This window comes from Coptis chinensis, chromosome 7 (assembly GCF_015680905.1).
Source record: "Coptis chinensis isolate HL-2020 chromosome 7, ASM1568090v1, whole genome shotgun sequence".
Classification (NCBI taxonomy): domain Eukaryota; kingdom Viridiplantae; phylum Streptophyta; class Magnoliopsida; order Ranunculales; family Ranunculaceae; genus Coptis; species Coptis chinensis.
Genome location: NC_141462.1, coordinates 60576899 through 60584456, shown reverse-complemented (window position 1 = coordinate 60584456; position 7558 = coordinate 60576899).

The window sequence follows — 7558 nt, the reverse complement described above, 5'->3', positions numbered from 1 at the left end:
CACTATCTAGAAGTGCCAGAAATATAATATGAGTGACATATGTGAGGGGATTTTTTTTTTAGCGAAAAAAAAGCAACATATTCTCTTTCTTTCTTTCAGCAGCATGAAGATGAGAACCAACATTAGTATTAGTAATTCTATTTGGTTATTTATTGTGCTCCTATTTGGTAAAAAACTGGTGAATCTGATCCTGGATTTCCTTGTTGCAGCTGACCCTCGGAGGACCGAACTATTCCATTAAGTGTCATTGCTGAGCACACTAAGCTGTCTATTGAGGAAGTGGAATTTCTTCTCATGAGGAGCCTTTCTGTAGGTGATTTTTCTTCGTTTGAGTTCCTCGTTATGACTGTGTGCCTTAGCTTTGTTAAGTATCCTCGGAAACTCATTTAATTCTGGTCTGATCACAAATATGAACCCGTGTCAACGTGTTAAAGTATCATACATTTTTCATCTTTAGATTTCAACCTCTGTGCTATCTCGTCGTGTTCTGTGGTTTTGGTTAGGGACCCAACTTTACCTAAACTATTTGGTTGCGGTGCCTGGAAAGGTATCCTTTATGGCTCAGTTTTTAACCAATGATTTCATGTCAGACGTTGGAAGGAAAGAGTATTATCTTTTATTCCTTTTTTTTTCCTTGTTGGTGGGAAGGGGGACCCAACTTTACCTAAACTATTTGGTTGCAGTGCCTGGAAGGGTATCCTTTCTGGCTCAGTCTTCAACCATGATTTCATGTCAGACATTGGAGGGAAAGAGTAGTATCTTTTATTCCTTTGTTTTCCCTTGTTGGGAGGAAGGGGGAGGCTATGCCAGGTTTGTTTTTTGTTTACTTCTGGGTAGGTACATGGCTAGGCAAAGCTCTCTAAATATTAGGATTATGTGATTTTTTTTTTTCATAACCCGTGATAGGTTCTGCTTTCTTTTAGAAAGTTTCACAATGCTTCTAATTTTACCACCACCCCTATTGCCTTTCTTATTACATGAAGTGTCTGCCTCGTGTAGTGAATTTGTATACACGCCTTGTTCAGTACCATCGTAAATCTTAACCTAGTTGCTATGTTTAGTTGTTTTAATCCTATATCCGTTCTTCCTAGAGATATCTTTTACAGTAACTTATTTTGTGCCAAGTTACATGGACACACCATATTCTAAAAATAATCTATGTCGGATATGTGTGCGTGGTGGGAGACCCAAGATACACAAAATTGTATGCGATATACCTGACACTTCATACCCGTATCGGATACAGATACACGTACCCGTGTCAAAGTAACTTAGATTTTGTGATGGCATTCATAGAAAATAAATCAAATTTGAATGGAACTGCTGAATGGTGGGATTCATAAATGGTTTCAACTGTATATTACTTCTATTTACAAACTTAGTAGAGAAGGCAACACTGCATATATGTGGTCATGAACTCCAGGAAGCATGAAATAAGATTTCTAATTTGTTTGACTTGAACTAATTGCGTGTATAAATTGATTGACATTGATGGTCCTTGGTCATTAATGAAGGTGGAAATGTATATTAGCTTAGCGATACTGAATTGATCTACTTTTAACCCATTGATTGTCTTCTTTGGTGTATTGTTATTTTTAGTAATGATTCATTCTGTTTGTTTTTGCAATAGTATAGATTCTTTGTTATGAGTTATTAATTGTGAAAACGATGTGGAATATATCCTTACTTGGGGGAGTTATACTCATAAGAAAAGTTTTACCGTAGTAGACTGTCTAATATTCATTTTGTCTACCCCTTGTTGCATCACTTTGTCCAGATACCTCGGGGATTCGTACCTTTAGTTCGTCGTCCTATCAATCAAATTCGTTAATGGTATGGACGTCTCGCCTATCATCTTATACTATAGATAGTAGGAGGAATTTCCAATCTCTCTGGGAAGATGTCTCGGCTTCATCATCAACTTAGACTTTTGCCCTGACTTTGACAGAAGCTACACACATTGTCAAGAAAACAGAGCTTACAGTTCAAGATACCGATTCGATCACTGTTGCCTGAAAGTTTGAATTGAATTAAGTTTGCTTTGGCTACATGGTGAAATGGACATTATTTGGATGATCGAGAAGTTTAGTTTGCCAAGTAAGTATATTGATCTTTAATTTTGGCCCATTTGTCTGTCAGATTCTCTGCTTTTAATTACTCTGGTTTCTCTATGGCACTATATTATATTTTTTTTAAAATATTTTCTTGTGTGTATAGCTATTGCATTATATGCAATACATCAATCTAATTCATATTCAAAGTAGTCTCAAGATAATAATAATATGTTAGAGGATAGATAAACAAAAAAAATTTGCATAACCGATAAACATTAAACTATCGGCTAATTGATTATGACATAGTTCCATTTGCTAGACAAAATTTTAACTAAAATTTAAAATAACAGTTTCAATAGTGACTAATGTTCATAAATAGTAAGCTTTTATTCATAGTGCTCTGCATGTCATGCTTTGATGGTTTATATGTTGTTGATATAGAAAATTTGTTCGTTTTCTAATTCGAATGTCCTCTAAGTTGCTTCTACTACAGTTGGGTATGTGTAGTATGCTTTTCCGTTTTCATTTTGTTCCATGTAAACCTTGTTTTCCTCGTTGTTGGCATATTTTTTCTTTTCTACGGCCTGTAAAAATAAAAAAATATTTACTCTTGGAAATCTTCTGGTTCAAAAATTGATCTTGTAGATAGCTGTAAAAAAAAATTAATTAATTATCTTTTTTTATCTCTAACATTGATTTGTTAATTTTTAACAATCAGTAAATGTAAAACGTATTGATTTACCTTTTTCAAAATATTGGCTATTGCGTAAATTCATCATAAATTTCCCAAGTTTCATCTTGAATACTCGGTTGACAAATCCTTCATTCCTTGAGCCAATTCTGTTTTTTTTCAATACATTTTGCAATTTCTTCATCAGCATTGAAATACATTACAATTTCAGGGGGTTTTGTGACTGTGATAGTGCTGAAATTTTTTTCTCTAACCATTGAGTTGTCAATAGTATCATCTAAACCTGTGTACATGTCTACTGTGATTATTGGTAGTCGGTTATTTGCCTTTATATGTATAACAAATGTAAAACTTAATTTTTTAGTAAAAGTAAATGCAAATGTAGGGAAAAATAAATATTTCATTAAGTTATGATGAACTATAGATAATTCAAATCGAAAAAAACGAAAACATAAATTTGATGGATCTAACACTGTGCTAATCCTCATCCAATATAGAATTCATCTCGAAAACAACTAAAAAAATAAATTTGATGGATCTAACACTATGCTAATCCTCATCCAATTCTGATCAATTATTTGGGATGCTTAGGTAGTCCATTTCCCAATTTGGTCCTCCTATAAGCAATGCTTCATTTATTGACTTCTAATAGGCGTTTTCTTTTCTCAAGTTTTCAATATATTGATGAAGTTGTTTTTCTCTAGTATTTGCTTCATGTAGTTCTTCACGTTTAGTAATGACTTCTTTATGGTTGACGTCTAAAACCTCAAATTTGTATATCTGCTGTAGAAAGCGGATAGCGTTTCCTACAGCCGCATTTTCTGAGTCCAGTTTCTTTGTTTGATACGTCCCCGAAAATGATTGGCTTATAGGATAATTCGGATTTTTGAAGATTATGCCATTTGCAGCGTATTTGTTGTTTTCAATCTTTGATATGTAAACTGGTTCTCCCTCAATTTTTTCCTTGATGAGAATTTCCCTCAATGCTGTCTTGAGTGAAATATTGTGTTTGGTTTCATACTCCATGAGCTGCATTTTAAAAATTACATTAGTTAATGATTTGGATTCAAAGCTCAAGGCAAGCCATTTTTATCAGTACAGAGAATTTTTCATCAATGAGGCATGTCTTAACATGGTTTATATTAACTTTGTAAGTGGTTTAAAACTACGTTTAAAGAAAGAATATTATTATAGTATTATGACTTAGGATGATACAATGTTGATAATTTAATTTCAAAATAGACAACAGGAAAAAACAAATCTAAGTGTGTATGTGTTTCCTAAGTTTATTTGTAAAAATGATTTTAAGTTTTGGAGAACCTATGTAATAATGGTATACGAAAAGAAAATTTCATAAGTTACCTCACACGCTGCTTTGAAAGTAGGATAAATAGTTCCATTGACTGTTCTGATTTCTTCAAAACTTCTAGGACCTTTGACAATATTAAGCAACATCCATAAGTAAAATCTCTCCCCTGATGTAGGGTGAGCATAGTAAACACGAATGATCTTTTTTTTACCCTTTCCCCGTCTAGGAGTCCACACTCTGTCATTGACTTGCCAAACCCATTTAGTGGGAAATTCCATATAAGTAAGTTCTCTAGCAGATGGATACATGACATTGGCTTTAAACCATTATGTAAATTTTGTTTTTGAAGCTTTCTCACGTTTAATGACTTCTTCTGGTAAATCATTGTCACCGTAGTAGACAATTTGTTCTCCTTCATGATGAAATGGCAACCTCTTTACGCTTGGGTCTCTGTATTGAATTTCAAATTTCAATAATCTCCAACATGCTTCAGAAGCAGAATAATAACGACAATCAAGAAAACATTCAACTTCGTCCACATCTCGAATGATTTGCTTCCCTGTGTCTACATCAATTGCGACATTCTCAACAATAAAAGCAGTGGCTCTATCTTTGCCCTTGTTAATATATTTGAAAAGTTACTTTATTGACCTTGCCTTATTACAATGCTCAACATTTATGTGTGCTTGAAATTTAATACACAAATTGACATTATGTGGTATTACCCACCTATTGTCCAGTTCCTCAGTCTTATCAAACACTTTAACCGTGACTTTACGACCGTTGTTTCTTCTCATATAAATGGTAAAGTCATTGTGATCAATTGTAGTATCACTGCAAAAAGCCTTTGGATAATGTTTAGAACATTTATTTTCCAACATACATGGCGAGCTTGGATTTTTATCTCCACAGGGTCCGTGCATCATAAACTGTGTAACTGCTGCATATGCAACTTTATCTTCTGGGTCAGGAAGCTCGACTGATATTAACTTATTTATCTGAGCAGGAGTCTTGGGCTTGGAATCATTATCCAAGAAAAGCAATATATGAGCATGAGGTAATCCACTTTTCTGAAACTCTATTGTCACTACAAGAAACAGGGTTTTTACCGACGTTTTTATTTCTTTCCAAAAACATACCTTTTGGCACGTTTAAGTCGTCGCTATTAGTTTGTTGGGTTCAAATGTTAAAATGGGGTATTGGCGACGTTTGTTTCGTCGGAAATAGTGCTATAAATGATTTATCACGCCAAATTATTTTTTTAATATATGAAACAGTGCATTGCCGACGATCAAAACGTCGGAAATAGGTATGTACATAAGGCGACGCTTGATTTCGCCACTAATTGTTTTAAACTGGCTACGCTTGAATGAATCGTGGGAAATAATGATATATACCGACGTTTTAAAATGTCGAGATTATGTTTTCGATTTCGCGGGATTCTGATAATAACCACCGCCAAAGTTTGATTTTTCACGAAAAATAGAGAGGGAAGAAACACTGTTTTTTTCCGAAAATTATTACAAGAGAAATAACACCCAAAACACAAATGCAGTAGAACGGCTCTAACTCTCGATCTCCATTCCTCTCCAGGTACTTTTCTCTTTTAATTATTCTTCTTTCATTTTTTGATTATTCTTCTTCTTCCCCTTTCTAATATTCTCCAATTTTTTCAAGTTCAATTGTTAAAGCTAAAGTTTTGGTGTAGGTGCTCCTCCTTCTTCCTTCATTTCGATTCGGGATTGAGGGAAAAATCTCCGTAAGTTATCGAGTAAAAGTCGTTCATTGAACAATGCATATCAATCAAACTTTAGAGATAAAAGATTCAATTTTTTATTTGAATCTATAATGGAGATTATTATAGTTTTGGGGGAGATTATTAATATATATATATCAAAAGAGCTTGTTAACGTATGAAATTTGATCCAAAACCTTCGTTATAATTGTCAGGCAAGTAGTGCTATTATTCATGTATATTCATTCTGAGTTTCTCACCCACTACGCAAATTGAAATTCAATTGGTTATTCTTTACCAAAAAAATAAAATTAAAAATAATTCAATTGGTTATTATGGGAAGCACATGGGAAGAACATCAACTTCAATCCCAATTCTCAACTCCTTGCTCTCTGGCAAATCTCTAAAACCAAGCAGTACAACACTACTTCCTCTGTTTAGCGTACTGTAAATCTGTAACACATGAACACGACCCTTCTCTTGATACTAGTATAACTTATAATCACCATCACTTAGAAGTTAGAACATCATTGAACTAGTTTTCCCATCTCTAACAAATAAAAGCCATTGTATTGTTCTTGTGGTCAACTATATCATGGTCTCCACTCTCCATGGTGTTGTTGACACTAGAAAAAAGGAAATTGTTTCATTGTGACTTGTGAGTACTTATTTCCATTATGCATTGTACAATATCTAGATAGTAGCTCAGTCTACTATGATATACATGTCTTCAATGCATGCTTACGAGTTAAGAATAAAAGTTGGAAAAATCTAGGCTTCAGTTATGGTTTGAACATATTAAAATTTGGGGCGCAGTATTTTAGTATTTACATCCCAACTAATGGGATTAGCACCCCTTTGACAAACTCCTAGGGGTACACCCCCTACATCCCTCTATTCTCACGGCAACAAACTTCTACAATTGTTATATACTCGCGGCGGCGTGTTACAGTGGTTTTGGAGATATCACAGTATCTATTTGCTGTTTTGGGATATCACGGTATTCGTATGCCGTGGGTGTTCAAAACTTGAGAAAAAAACGAAAAAAATCTTTCGCGATAAAGTTTTGAGTGAGAATCCTACCTGAACGCGCTCTATTTCCAGCCCTAACTACTGCAAACATTTTATTTTAATAAAGTAAGCCACCAAAATTACTTTTCTTACTTAAACATTATAGATTCGTTAGTTTGTTTTAGTTGGAGGAATGCTAAGAAGCAACTCTTAATACATTGTTTTAGATAGTGTTCTGTTTTTCAAGTTGATACTTCAAATTCAGTAACACACCCACCAACTCACTAACTTAAACACGCTCAGGACACACCACGCTCAGGACACACAAACATGAAACGAAACAATTGTACAAGCATAAACGTGTCCAATATGACAACATGTGCTAGGCTGCTCACAACGTATGAGACACCATACATTTATCATCTGTTCATTGTTTGAACTCTCAAAAGGATGAGAGAGTACCTCCATCATGCCATCAGACGTAAACAAGCCCCATTCGAAACACATTGCGCTCATGCCCTATGATAGACATGAGTACAAGACTTCCACCGGACGCACTCTCTTATCATCCCTGAGAGACTTCTGAGTAGAATGGTAAGATTGAGCTTAATTGCTTTCTTGAAAAGGATGGTAATTGCTGTCTTTTGATCAAAATAAGAATCATGATAGGGATGGTTCTTGAAGGCAAAGGGCAGAACATGTTTTGAAGATAATACTTAATAAGTTGGAAATTGGCCGTCAAAAAAAAATAGTTCGAA